At 36.3% G+C, this 16,009-nt stretch overlaps 1 long non-coding RNA gene across 1 annotated transcript; it reads left to right on the forward strand.

Moving 5' to 3' along the window:
• Positions 1 to 602: 602 nt before the first annotated feature.
• Positions 603 to 15,665, forward strand: LOC109163612. The gene is made up of 3 exons (XR_002051300.1): positions 603 to 680; positions 14,821 to 14,822; positions 15,654 to 15,665. It is a non-coding gene; the product is annotated as an uncharacterized LOC109163612 (long non-coding RNA).
• The last annotated feature ends 344 nt before the right edge of the window (positions 15,666 to 16,009 follow it).

The raw sequence follows: 16,009 nt of genomic DNA on the forward strand, positions 1-16,009 counted from the left end.
GAACTCTACTTCAACTACACATTAATATCCTACGACGAACAGTGGGAGCAAATATATGCTCATTTTCACTTACAAGGATGTGACCGTGTTGTATGCTTCAATGTCGAGCAAAACGTCATACTCATCCTACCTATTTCTATATCGTGTAAGGTTGAGAAGATTTATCCGTGGTCATTCACATATCATATTTTTGACAATGAGTACGGTGAAATCCACCGCTTAACCGCGTTAATGAGATAATTTTGATGTATGAATAATGAATAAAAAAAAAATTTCTTCAGCTGTAATTTTTCATGAACCAATAATTAGTAATCATTTTTACATTATTCATTAATCATTTGTAAATCAACACAAAATCATTATTAATCACAACATAAATATCAACATGGAAATTTGAGTTTGACTAATTATGAACAATAACAAGGCAAACAAAAATGAGTTTTATACTTTTAGATAACAACGCAAACTGAAAGGAGTTATTCTTTCTTTTGCCTCAATTCAAAATCTGTTCATAATTAGAATCCAATATGAATTTCCTCCTCCCTCGGGGTAATGACTCAAGCTTGCGACGGTTTCATTGTGACGGAGGTCGTCAACAAGAAGCTCTCCGGAAGCTCTGCCGCAGCTTGGGGATGGCGGCAACGACGCTCTGCCTTCAGATCTATCTCAAAGGCCCAAAGGTAACTATTTATATTTTTTTCTTTTGCTTTTTTCTTAAAATAGATCTCAGATCTGTCTTCTCCGTTGGAATCCCGTCTATAGCTGGAGTTATAGAGTAGTATGTCTTCGTGCTATAAGAAACCGTCCAAGTCCTCCAGCAGCAACGGCCGGATCGGCGGCATACGAACTCTCTCCGATTTGAATCGCCCCTCAGGCCACGACTCTGATGCCCCCCAAAAATACTACACTGGCGGTGAAAAGAGGCAAATTTTCCTCCAACCCTAGCCTTTTTTTTTTTTTTTTTTTTCTATTTCATTGCAATTTTAGCTATTGATCTTTATTAGAGGAGATAAATCAAGATAGCCAAGTCAGCAAAATCAGTTGTCTCACTTCATCTTTACCCTTCATAAGGTACACCCAAGTAGCCTTGCTAAAATCATCTACAATTGTAAGGAAATATTGATGTCCAGACAATGTTTTAACATGATATAGTCCCCAGATATCCATATGGGCTAAATGAAAGCAATCAGTGGTAGACGATTTACTAGGAATGAAAGGAAGTCTTTTTTGTTTAGCCAAAGGCAGCAATCACAAACATTTTCTTTTCCACCATCTATATTTACATTCAGATATTGTAAGAATCTTATTTTTGCATGGGAGGCATGCCCTAATCTAGCATGCCAAATATTGCTACTCACAGAATTATGATACAAGTGTTCTGCTGTTATTATTATTATTATTATTATTATTATTATTATTATTATTATTATTATTATTATTATTATTATTATTATTATTATTATTGTAGTAGTAGTAGTGGTGGGATGACCACTATTGTAATAGTAGTAGTGGGATGACCACTTCCTAGGTAGTTAGAGGTAGTGGGTAGTTTTTATCTTCTATAAATAGATGCCTAGGTATTTCAAAAAGGGGGACATCTAGGAAATATATGATAATTTGGCTTTCAGTTTAATGAAAGGTTGGGAGAAGAAGCACTCCAGAAAAGCTTCAGTTTTTACATCCTTGTGCCTTCTAGCTATTGTCCTCTCCAGTTCCCTTTTACCTATAACCATAGGTAGATCATCAAACTCCCCCGTTCCTCCGGCTCGCCACTCGAGTCCTGTTCGTAGGCCTGTGACGCGATCCTGTCCTATAACAAATTTGGTATAAATGAAGAATATATTTATGGACGTCTGGAGATATTTTGGGAGTTAGACTATCACTCGAAGTATAGTCATTGGGAGTTGGGCTGTCACTCGAAGCACATCCACGGAGTTTGGCTCTTGACTCGAAGAAGAGCAACACATACAACCTCAGGGTTGTATCAATTGGTGATTTCGTTGAGAGTATCAATCCAGAAAAATTATTTGTGGGACCAAAAAAAAAAGAAAAAGAAAACTATAAACAGAGTGGAAGTTGTGGATTCGCATAGCTGCTTCAAGTTGCTTCCACAAGAATGTTGCAGACCTAACATCAGGCTGTCAATGGGGCCATGATACGAATTATGTGCAGCTATGTCACACTCCCTTTCTATGCCTTAGCCAATCAGATGGGGTTATCCATGAAACCGGTCATCTTCGGCAACAAAACAATGGTGGCAGGCAGCCAAGCATCGGGGGAAGCACGTCCGACGATCTGCATATGCCGTGGATCAATCTACACCTGCCAACCAAGAATTGTGCAGAATTGCTTCCAAATTCAACCGTTGATGCTGAATCAATTAATTTGCTGCTATGGATTAATGCAATTATTGAAGATATTTTGGGACAGAGATGGTCAAGCTTTTGGAGCTACCTCTTGTTAATCATCACCTTGAGGACAAGGTGATTTTGATGGGCATGGCAATGATATGACCATCCACTGTGTACCATCAGCTTGAGGACAAGGTGATTTTGAAGGGCATGGAAATGATACAAGTGTTCTACAGTTGACCAGTTGTTATTATTATTATTATTATTATTATTATTATTATTATTATTATTATTATTATTATTATTATTATTATTGTAGTAGTAGTAGTGGTGGTGGGATGACCAATATTGTAATAGTAGTAGTGGGATGACCACTTCCTAGGTAGTTAGAGGTAGTGAGTAGATTTTATCTTCTATAAATAGATGCCTAGGTATTTCAAGAAGGGGGACATCTGGGAAATTTGTATTTTTGGGCTTGAGTTAATACCATCTGAGGTCCTCTGAGTATAGTGGTTTTGCCACGTTCAGTCCTATACTTTCAAATTAACCATCTGTGGTCCTTCGACTTTCAAATTTAACCATTCGTGGTCCAAGTTAACCTCCCGTGGTCCTTCAACTTTTAAATTTTAACCAACCATGGTCCTTTCAAGAGGACCACAACTGGTTAAATTTCGAAACTTTAAGGACCATGAGTAGTTAACTTGGACCATGAATGGTTAAATTTGAAAGTCGAAGGACTACAAATGGTCAATTTGAAAGTTTAGGACTAAACATGGCAAAATCACTATACTCGGAGGACCTCAGATGGTATTAACTCTTTTGGGCTTCTTATAAAATGGAAGATTGGGGGAGAAGAAGAACTCCATAAAAACGCTTCATTTGGGGGAGAAGAAGCACTCCATAAACACGCTTCATTTGGGGAGAAGAAGCACTCCAGAAAAGCTTCCTTTTGTATTCCTAAGTTTCTATGCCTGTGACGTGATCCTAGCCTATAACATTTGGTATCAAAGCAGTCGTCATGGGCGACACAACGTTGGCCGACTCTGTTACTGCGATTCACGGTCTGGCCGGAAAGGAGCCAGTTTTCACCTCCAGCAGCCACGCAGCACCACCGACGAACACCGAGACAGCTCCAGCGCCGTCAAAGCCGGGGGCAGTCCGCATCAGTCTCCGCCGTGCGAACTCCAGCTGATGCGTCTTTCTAGCCAGCGTTAGCACTATGTACCATCACCTTGAGGACAAGGTGATTTTGATGGGCGGGGAAATGATACAAGTGTTCTGCAGTTGTTATTATTATTACTAGCATGGTACCCGTGCGATGCACGGTCAATAATGCATCCTTTTTAATTTTAGATATTATTGTAATAAACTAAATGATTGTGCAATATGTTATGTAATAAAATATAGATATTACATCTTAAACAGTTTTTAAAGTATATTGCAATTGGCACAGAAAAAATTATGAAATTGCAAATTGGTAATTTATTTACAAATTATTGAAAATTTCATGGTAAATAACATTAGTTGTTGAAGTACAACTCTTGTTAAGCTCATAACAAATTAGAATTTATAGATCCTTAGGATTGCAGCAACATACAATTTGTCATGTACAAACACTGATTTCTTCAAGAGCAACCCAACATGAGACTGTCACTTTTGAAATTTGAAAGGTAATCTTGTATATGATGGAGTCATAACATTCTAGGTATCAAAACCGAACTCCCGGCGTAGAACATAATGGATTTAAGTTTTTTCATCTTGTATGTATTTTTTTTATTATAATCATGGAAGCTTGTGGATATATATATATTTTTTTCAAATGGGAATATTCTAATGTTGAATACCCCACTGTTTCATAGGGTGTTAATATCAACAATATGTATCTATATTATGTATTATGTATCTATAGATATAAGTCATCCTGCATGTTTTTTATTTTGGTTTTTGAATAATCTTAATTATATATTTCTTTTAGCACTCACACTCAATTGGTGTGTAGTGTATTATTGTTCTGTGCAGTTTTATAAAATAATGGCATCCGACATAAGCATTTGTATATGAGTATTTCACATTTTAGAACTGCTTTGATAAATTTTAATGTGCATTAGCAGCTAAAGCTTAATAAGATGTGTCTAATTTCGTAGGTACTAAAGCTTATCATAAAATGAAATTAAACAGAGAGCATTATTTAATTTGCATCTGTCAAAGGTATGTGGTACTTAGTTGCTAACTACATGAATATGTTGTACTTAGTTGTTAACATCAAGTATTTTGAACTTGACTTGTTATATTTAATTAATCCTGTTTAGCTTATCTTTGTTATCTTTGTTTTCAATTTTTTTTTGAATGTTTAATCCTTTATCTGTGTTGCAAAAACAATACTTACTAAACTATTACGGCAAATGATGATCTTCAGTCTAAGGCAGCATTCTTGATTTTTTTATCTAAACAATAAAGTAATCGTGCTTGCGTTGTTGCTTACGATTAGGATTTTTTACTTATACAAATAATAAGTAAATAAATAATCAACAAATAAAGTATTATTTGATCAATAAGACAATATTAGATACTGAAAATAACTTTTTCAGTACATCACTATCCTATACCAACACTCTACTGTCGAGAAAAACTACAACCTCATAACAAAAACCGTTTTGTATGGACTCAAAAATTTGAAGTCCATACAACATAAGTACTACAAATGATCACAATCTTCCAGTGCAACCACCTGCTAACCTGCTAGTAATAACAGTTGTTTGAATCCTTTTTCAATGCAACACGGTAGATTTTGAAATCAAATTTGTGGCAGCCTGCAAGAAAGTAAAGATATTTCATGTACCCTGAGGTACAATTATTTAAGAAACACTTAGTACTTGTTTGTTGTGCCAACAGTAACCAAAAACTCAAAACACAAAGAAAAGCAATGGAATTGTATTTGCAACACAGTAACCCAAAATAAAAAAAAAATGACACAGCCATAATTCTCCATAGACATTTCATGCCACACAATTTATAATCAGTCATTTGCCTTCAAGCTTAACACCGAGGGACATGTACTTTGATGTTTGAGTTGTCGAGAACTCATCTAGAAGGCATCTCTTCACCAGAGAACTATCACCCACAGCATCACCATTACCGGCAGCCACAATCCCAATAGGACTTTTCCCTTCTTCACTCTCAACAAATTCCTTAAATAAAAAACAGAAAATATTAAACCAAAAAAGTATTTGCAAGTAATATTACTCAAAAGTCAAACACACTGTATATACCTCTTCAAAATCATCATCCTCAAGCATTTGATGTTCAAATTTTAAACTCAAGTCCTTGACATGAACTTCCAGAAGCTCTGGTGCATTCAACTGAATCATTCTTTGGTCAGTGTTTATCCTCATGACAGGCAATGCATTGTAGAGATTCTGGAATTTCTCTTTCATAACAACCACCGTAAACATCATGCACTGTGAAACCAATGTCTCTATTTCTGATGGAATGACCTAGGTCGCCTAAAACATACATTATTAGAAGGATTTAATAATATGATTTCCACAATTGTACAATTAACTGTTATTAAGTAAATATACCTCTGGATGCATTGCCTTCAAATTTGCAGCAGAAACACCCAACAACTGATTGCATATTTGCACTCTCTATTCCAAAGGAGAAAGGGTGCATTTCCTTTTATATCTGCTATTCAAATCTTCAATCGATACCTCCTTTCGCATCTACTGCAGTTGTTTAGCCCACCCTTTGACTCAATGATATATAGATACCAATGTTCCCTGCATATACAAAAATAATATGAATCAGTATATATATATATATATATATATATATATATATATATATATATGAGATGGATATTACATTATGAAATCTATTTTAAACATTACCTCATAATCCTGAAACACAACCTCCTTACTTCTGATTGCATAGCTTCCTTCATAATCATAACACATTGTGGCTTCCTCTTTCTCCCTATGATTGCGGATGTTGTTAGCTTCTTCATGCTGCCAGACTTGTGTTCTGGGAAGATATTACAGAGGGTTTTATAAGACTCTGTAATAGAGTTTCATGGATTCTTTGGATATTTAATGTGTGGCGTGACATTAGAATACTAACAGTTTTCTTGGAATGAATTTATGTAATTAATGCTCATCGGAAAACATGTATGATTTAGGATACCAAAGTCGGCTAAACGCTTTTCAAATAATATTTAAACAATATGGCTATCACAGGGGAATGTATAACAGCGTATTTAGAACTCTATTTCTATACAAATACTAAACGACTGTGTTTTGAGTAGGCGGGATTTTTTGGCTCCAACGTGATTCCCAATGCTTGTGGCTTTTTTATATAGTAAGATTATTATTATTATTGTAGTAGTAGTGGTGGGATGACCACTTCCTAGGTAGTTAGAGGTAGTGGGTAGTTTTTATCTTCTATATATAGATGGCTAGGTATTTCAAGAAGGGGGACATCTGGGAAATATATGATAATTTGGCTTTCAGTTTAATGAAAGATTGGGAGAAGAAGCACTCCAGAAAAGCTTCAGGTTTTACATCCTTGTGCCTTCTAGCTATTATCCTCTCCAGTTCCCTTTTACCTATAACCATAGGTAGATCATCAAACTCCCCCGTTCCTCCGGCTCGCCACTCGAGTCCTGTTCGTAGGCCTGTGACACGATCCTGTCCTATAACAAATTCATTATAGGAATACAATTCAAAGTTGAGCATGCTGACACATCAAGGTGATATACGCCATCTATTAGTTCAGTTGTACCAATCATCCTCCCAAGGTGTGGATCCTGTATTACACACTTATTAGAATGCATTACCACATGATAATCTGATATCTTAGTCAATTCACCTACTGAGATCAGATTATAACAAAATTCTGGAACACATAAGACCCCTTTCAGCACAAGCCTACTAGACAGATGAATAGAGCCAAAGTGCGAGATTGCAGCCTTGTTTCCATTTGGTAAGGCCACATATTTTCCATTTATCTTTGTGGGATTAGTCAGAAGATTTCTATCACACACTATATGGTGTGTAGCACCACTATCAAGAATCCACATGTTCTTATATTCACTGAAGATCGTAAGAATAGCATTACCTTTTGTTTCATTCTTAGGAACAAAATTTTCTGCTATAATGTTGGCCTGAGGGGTTGTTCCAATGCATCCAATGTCCAGAGGAGTACCTTTTTTCCTTTTCATGTATTCAATAAATTCAAGATACTTCTTGTACCCATCTTGATTGACTGTCAAATTGCCTTCTTGTATACTGCCTTGGAACTGATTTGCTGATCCCACATTTTTCCCTCTTGGTTTCCATCCGGTGGGTATCCATGCTTCTTGTAACATTTCTCTATGGTGTGGCATGTGTAGCCACAATAACTGCACACTAATTTGGATTTGTTATTGGGATAGTGTTTATCACCCCTGTCAAGCATTGCACTCCCAGCCAGATTATCATTTTGATGAGCAAACTGAGTTTTAGGGTTGTTAAACCCAATTGAGAACTGCCTTTCCTGCTGAGAAATCATGGAGAAGGCTTCACCTGCGTCTAGCAAGGGTCTCATCAACATAATTTGATTCCTTGCTTCAGTGTACTTCTCATCCAATCCAATGAGGAAGGCACACAACATGTCATTCTCAAGGTTAGTTTTGGCTAGATTTAAGAAATTTTCACTACACTTACACTTCTGAGTGCAAATGCAGGCAGGTGCAGGTCTCAGTATGAGGTACTCATCCCACAACAGCTTCAATATGGTGAAATAATCATTCACACTGTTGTTTCCTTGCTTGGTTTGGTAGATCTCAGCCTGAATCTCGGTTATTCTGGACACATCTTGCTTGCTGAATCTCTTTTTGAGATCATTCCATATTTCTTCTGCTGTATCGATCCACAATACACTTCTCGCAATGGTTGGCGATAGCACACGGATTATCCCGGTCATAACTATATTATTACAGCGTTCCCAGAAGAAGAATCTCTGATCTTCTGTGCTTGGCATCTTGACAGCGCCATTGACGAAGCCAAATTTGTTATTCGAAGACAAAGCTACTTTCATCGCTCTTGCCCACTCATAATAGTTGCTACCATCCAGCTTGCACGATACCAACTCTAATGCCGGACTTTTATTCATGTGCAGATAGTACGGACTAGTGTTGTCATTTGGATCAAAGTTGATCTGATTTCATGTATTCGATGTGTTCCCTGGAATCGTGGAAGCTGGAGTCGGAGCAGGATCTGCGGCAATCGGATGAGGTATTGCGTTGGGGCCGGTTTGCAATCTGATGGTGTTGACGGAAGGTATATTCCACGCCACTGATGAGCATCAAGGCTCTGATACCATGTGAAGATTTAGAAGGAAGAATTAGGAAGAAAGGTGTCTAGTTTCTGTGTATTCATCATGAGTTACAAGAAGAGTAATAAGGAAGCTATATACATGAAGCTAATAGTCTGCTAACTGAAGAAACAAACTAAACAAACTAACTGTGAAGCTCAACTGATTTTGCTGACTTGGCTATCTTGATTTATCTCCTCTAATAATCTTGATTGTTACTGTGTGTCTAATTGGTGTAATTTTAGCTATTGATCTTAAGATTCGGTGGTGTTTTTATTGTTAATTTCACTCTTCTACTTCTTATCTCTGATTTTCTGGTTTCTGCATATGTCTAATTTGTTGTGAACGATTTCTGCACTTTTTGTTATAGAGTTTTAATTAGGGATCTGATAGAAAACATACAAGTTTTGTTTTTTTATGTCTAGCTTAAGGTCCATATCTGCTAGTAATAAGGAGTTTTATTGGATTTTCCTGATACATATATTTTGATAGTGAGGGTGGGAGATTGAGGTTTGTGGAATCATGAAAGGTCTGCTAAAGCTGTTAAAGACTTGTGGTTTTTCAAAACTTTTGTTTTCTTTATGGCAGCAAATTCAGAAGTAAATAAGGGCTTTGTAAACTATCCAATAGGGGTTTAAGAATTAAGATGCTATGTTGTTTATTTACCAGTTTCTTTCATTAAACATGCTGATTATTTTTTACTTTTGTTTTCATTCATCAGATCTATATCTGTCTTGTTTCGCATAGCTATGACATCTTGTACAAGCAATTAGATTGCATCATTTGGTTGAGGGATACTATCACACAAATTTGGGGACTTCAAGTTATATAATGGCTCACGGTGTGGCAAATCAGTTTAGTAAAGGAGCTTATCCAGGTTTGAGTTGCTTTCTTGTTTGTAATTTCACAGATAGTTTGTTGATGCAATTTGATATGAAGTTATGTGCCTAGGTGACCTCAGGTCACATAATTTTCCCTTGACAATAGAGCAAAAAAAAAAAAAAAAAAAAGAGTTTTTTTTTTTTTTTTTTGCATTTACTTATGGTCTCAAGGCACTGCTGTTTAGTAGATCTAGCAGTTCCTTATTTTGTCTCTTACTCATCTTTTGTTGCCTATTTCTATATTATCATTGATTGCAAAGTCACAATAAGGCATTGCATACTCAGACTTTTTTTGTGCTTTTTGCCTAGACATGTTAATTTGGTATGTAATTATTTCTGGTATATAATGATGACTTTATATGTGTTGTTTGTGATACTTGATTTAATCTCGTCACTCTTATGAAATGCCCTGCATTGTGATAGTGTTAGAAAACCTCAATTATTTAATTTGGAATGGTGATAGAAAGAAATAACTGCTCGGGTTTATCTGAAGTCATATTATTTGTATTTCTCCTTTCCTTTAAATTTACCCTCTCTATATCACCAATTGCTTTTCTTTTACAGCTTCTTCACATGATCCTTTGTACAAGGAACTCTGGCATGCTTGTGCTGGACCACTTGTTACACTTCCACAGGAAGGAGAAAGGGTTTATTTTTGGAATAGAAACTTTTAAAATTTAGCAGACAAACCTGCATAATAATCTTCTGATTTTCTTATTCTTAAGGGCATACCATTATTTTTTGGTTAGTTATATTCCTACATTTTTATGGGTTTTCATGATCCTTCTCGCTTTGAAATCATGTTTTTGTTTTTTCTTTGATTCTTTCCTTTAATTCGTGTTTGTTTTTGTTTCTAATTTTTCCTTTTTTTAAGTGGGTGGCTGTAGAATGGGGTACTAAAAGGGTGGTTTTTCTATTGTTTGGTTGATATGTCAGATTTGTCAATCAAGAAATGCGTGCCATGCAACACAAAGTATTTGAGGCCTATGACTGAAGAAACTGCAAATACATTGATGTCACAGGTTTGAATGCCCATTACTGTTCTTATGCCTACTCTCTGTTTTTTGCTATTAAATTGTAGAGCTTAAAACTACAAACTTTTAGTACTTATAAATTGCCTCGTTTTATCATTAATCAGTGATTTTTGAATGCTACCATAAATGTTATCTGCATTTTGTAGTTTATACCAATTGAGTTAAAAAACTGAAAGACAAATTGGTTTTCCCCTTTACCACTTACCTTCTTTCTCTTTCAGTGAAAACTTCCACAAATAGATTGCTTTCATTTGTAGATGACTTTAACCTCCTTAGTAAATGTGATTTCTTGTTCTGGGATGCAGGTCATCATCCAGATCTCCATCTTGTCGAATAGAACAACGTGAAAATTGATATATGGACACATGGCGTGGGTAAGGATTTACTCATCAGATCAGCAGTTTTGATTATTTATATTTCTCATTGACTATCAATCTATCATCTTCCAATGTATTTACGTTCTTGAATACTCTTCTGTCCCAAATGTGGTTGATAAAGGTTTTAATAGTGGTATCACATATTCACATGAGGATATTTTATGCGGTTGATAAAGGTTATCACAATATTACATCTTAAGTAGTTTATTTTAATTGTTAACGTTTAGAATTTGTAGTTTATTTGTAGTAAAATGTTATTAGAATTGAAATTTTAGATTGGTATGTTGTAGTTGATAGAATTGGTGTGTAGTAGTTGATAGAATTGGTGTGTAGTGTGCATCTTAAATTGATTAATGTTGAAATATATTATTTGGTAGTTATGCTGGAATGTACAGAAAAATATTGGTAATTTTGTAAAAAAATAATTTTTTTTTAAAAAAATTACTATAGGTGTCCAATAAAGATTTTTGGACGCGTATAGTATTTTTTAAAATAAATAAGCAATATACACGTCCAAAGTTCATGACGCGTATAGTGTTTATTTATTTTAAAAAAAATACTATACGCGTCCAAAGTTTTTGAACTTTTGACGCTTATAGTCTATTTTGCGCGTCTAAATTAAAGTTACCTTGGACGCTGATTGTTTAAACAATCAGCGTCTCCTGCATATGCATCCAAACAACTTTGGACGCGTATTGTCCATTTGCTTGGACGCGTATTGTGCATTCTGTACTAGTGCCACCTCGGGGTCACCATGTAAAGGGTCAAAATCGTCTTTAATGACATCTCGTTATTCTGTCTCTCTTTCAACATCTCTTAGTCCAATCTAAAACCCTAGTATTTTACAGTAGTGTTGGTCTGCCGAACGGCTACCCTAGGCCGTAAAACCAACATTGGCGCCATCTATTGACATCAAAACTAAAGGTCCCGTCATAAGCTTTCGGGTATCATTCGATATAGTTATCTTTCGAACTACTCACGTTTTGAACCATTCGAACCACTCTTCAGAGTATCATTCTGAGAATTAATTATGATGTTACATAATTAGTTACAAATTAATTTCAATTTTAAATTTTAGAATTAATTTCTAGAGTAATGGTTGTCTGTGATGAAGGTTACACAGACCGATTTAAATATCAGTATAAATGCCAGGTTTAATGCTATTGAATAAAATCTCTCCTTGTTAGGAATATATTGTATAAGTTTTGATGAGGCAAATGTATTTTGTAGACCCCTATTTTATTTTATTTGAGTCAGTTCTGGTTCACAAAGTATAGTGCACCACTGCCATGAAGCCTACATGAAGTCTACGTGAAAGCAGTTTGAAGGAAGAATAAATGAAAGCGGGATCACAGCTTAACACATTTATGAAGCATCAAGTCACCAAAGGTTGAGATGGATGAGATGGTAGAAGACTTGTTGAAGCATGCCTAATGCAAAATGATCCACAGTTTGATTTTTATTGAGAGCAATTTTGGTGTAAAGATGAATTGCTATCCTGAAGTAGCAATATCAGGAGATAATGTCACAAGAAAATATCATGATAGTAATATGACATCACAGTGTGGTAAGGCTAGTGGAGAATATGTGGAAGAGACGAGACAAAATAATTTAAGTCTTGGATTATATTAATTGGATATTTAGTCGAGATGGAAGAAGCCTTGCTAAGCAAAGCAAATGGTTCATAGTTCAATTCCCACCCAAAGCAATTTTATGAAAACATGATATTTTGTCCATGATATACAATGGAACGTGATATTTAGTCCATGATACACTATTGGGACATGACATCATCAAAAAGAGCAATGACATCATGATAGAAACATTATTTTGAAGCTCTGTTTCTGCAGAAGAAGTCGAAGGAGAAGAAGAAGCTGATATACGAAGGAAATCTTTTTAATACTCAAGCAAGAATCAGCAGATAAATTATTTGATCAACTTGGCACATCAGATCAATAATTCAACAAAAGTCATGCCAGAGAAATTCAAATTTGGAGGCTACCCATTCCAAAGAAAAGCTTTGTCAGATTAAAGGAGAGCAATGGCGAGATTTCTCAAAATCTTCTGACAGACGGCGAAATGATTTTTGCAGACCAAGTTGGCAAAATTATTTGATCAACTACAATTCAAATTGGACGATCAAGATCGAAAGTTGATCAACGGGCAAATAGCTTTCATCTGCTATAAAATGCCCAAGGAGACTTGAAGACAACAACAACTGGAATACGACTGAAAAACAAAGAGAAAAGCAAACAATATTCAAATCAGCCAAGAAGCAATATATTGAGCTATACACGATTAAATTCAAGTCTGAGTGAGAGAAAAATTTTATCTCTATTGTAAATCTTCAACTAAGTGTAGAAAAGGGGTAGAGTAACCAGGGAGAGTGAAAAACCCAATTGGAGTGTAGCTTTGTGCGTAGCACTCAGTTGTAACGGGCAGAGTAACAAGGGGAGCTTGTGAAAACCCGGTGAGAGCGTAGCTTTGTGCGTAGTTCTCGTGGTGTAGGAGTACAGCTTGGTGCGAAGTACTCGGGAAGGCGGAGTAACAAGAGGAGCTTGCGAAAAACCTTGGTGGAGTGTAGCTTTGTGCGAAGCACTCGGAGAAGTGTCGCTAGGCACTTATTCACTACTGTATCTGGGTGATCGAAGAATAGTGAATTTTCTCCTTGGAGTGAAAGGAGAAGAGTGGACTAGGAGGATTACACCACCTCTGAATCACTATAAATCTCTCTGTCTATTTACTTACTGCTCATATATATATTTCGTGCATGCTTATATTATCTGTGAACTAACCCGTTACGGTTTATTGCGTATCTTTATTTGTTTGGGTTTGATAGTTCCCTCGTTTGCATGCAAGTGAAATTTTATATACATCATCCTACATCTATATCAAGTGTTTCTAACGTGATGCATGTATAAAATCTCTCTTGAGCACGACACAATTTAAAGCATAACACTTTGCCGTTACAATTCCGCTGTGCACACTCTAACTTGTTATACTTGTTTATGCTTGTTACTTAGAGTTGAAGTTACAAAGTGTTGTTTGCAAAAAAAGTTTGAAAAAGTTAGAGAAGTCTATCCACCCCCCATCTAGACTTCTCGCCACCCTTTCGGGACCCACAAGTGGTATCAGAGCAGTTGTCTATTTGAGTCATTTCTTGACTGCTAGGCAGATCTCGAAACTTCAAGATGAAGAGAGATATGGTTCTTGCTCAAAATTTGCTTTTCTCACTTGATAAATTTGATGATTGGAAAATACGTATGCAGGTGCACTTATCTGCTTTAAATGATGAAATGTGGGAAGTCATCACAAATGGTCCTATCCAAATTATGGAAGCTAATACCGCTACCCCACGTGATCCAAATGCTCCACGATATATTCCAAAGCGAAAAATGGAATGGACAAAGGAAGATAGAGGACGAAATAACTTGGACAATATTGCCAAGGATATTTTGTTCAAAATGGTCGATGACACCATATTCCCAAAGATTCGAAAGTGCACCACGGCAAAAGAAATATGGGACACGCTCATAAGCATCGGTGAAGGCGACGAACCCAAGAAAAAGACAACAAACTAACCATTGCCATTAAGAGGTTCGAAGATTTCAAAATGCTACCGAACGAAAGCATCACCGACATGGAAGCTCGATTGATCAAAATACTTGGAGAAATCACGGATCTGGGAAATACCATTACCCAGAAAGAAATATCGCTCAAAGTGTTACGCGGACTACCTACAAATTGGGATATGAAGGTGACCGCAATGCGCGATCATAGAGATCTAAGGACATTATCTACGGATAAACTCTTTAGTGATCTAAAGGCGTATGAGTTCGAGATGAAGACACGAAATGAAGAAGAACGTGATGAACGAACATCCGCACTGATGGCCGAACAACCTTCTATATCAAGGTCAGTAGTAAATAATGATTTTTTATCTGACGAACAATTTTCCTTATTTGTTAGGAAATTCAAGAAGTTCATGCGAAAGAACAAAGGATCACCACAAGGAAATTCTTTTCGAGAAAATAGAAGATCAAGAAGGGAACCAGTCGAAGATTACACAAATGTGTGTTACAATTGTAGAAAGCCTGGACACTTTATGGCCGAATGTCCACATCCCAAGGTGAACAAAAATTCGAATACTTCTAACTCTCCACAGGTTGAGTACAAGTCGAAAGAAAAGAAATTCAAAAAGGACAAACGGAAGGCACTAATAAGCGATCCGTTAGAAGCAAGCGAATCCGAAGAATCATCCAGTGACGAGAGTGATTCATCACAAGAAGAAACAAGACACTCAAAGAAGCTGGACGTGTCATGATATCAGCCGCCGATCTACCAAAGAGATTTTGGGCAGAAGCTATCAATACGGCGTGCTATACTCAAAATCGAAGTCTAATCCACAAGTCATACAACAAAACACCATACGAATTATGGAAAGGGAGGAAACCCAACGTCACCTATTTTCATACATTTGGGTGTAAATGTTTTGTACTTGTTAATGGACAGTCCTATTTAAAGACTTTTGACGAACGTGCGAACGTGCGAACGAAGACTTTTCACCCACCAGCAAGACGTACAGAATATTCAACAAATCAACAATGGTGGTAGAAGAATCAATTTACGTTGTGTTCGACGAAAGCAACAACAAAGAAGTCAAAGATAAGGGAAGTAATTCTAAATTAAATTATTCTAACAATATCTTTGAGGAAAATATGTTGCAGGATTTCGAAGAAACAAATAACATGGGTACTCATCAATTTGAGTCAATGCCCACTGTGGCACGTGATGTACCAATCGTGACGACACCCGAAGTTGCACCCGAAATGGAAGAAATCCCAGTAGATGAACCCGAAGAAATACCAACAATTTACAAGATGAAATTCAACAAGTGGCACAGCAAGTGGAATTTCAACAAGAAGGAAACTATGAGAATCCAACAAGTTTCCAACAAAATCGAAAATGGCTAAGAAGTCACACACATGACTTAGTCATTGGAAATCCAAGTGACG

The sequence above is a fragment of the Ipomoea nil genome, unplaced genomic scaffold (genome assembly GCF_001879475.1).
Source record: "Ipomoea nil cultivar Tokyo-kokei standard unplaced genomic scaffold, Asagao_1.1 scaffold3030, whole genome shotgun sequence".
In the NCBI taxonomy this organism is placed as follows: Eukaryota; Viridiplantae; Streptophyta; class Magnoliopsida; order Solanales; family Convolvulaceae; genus Ipomoea; species Ipomoea nil.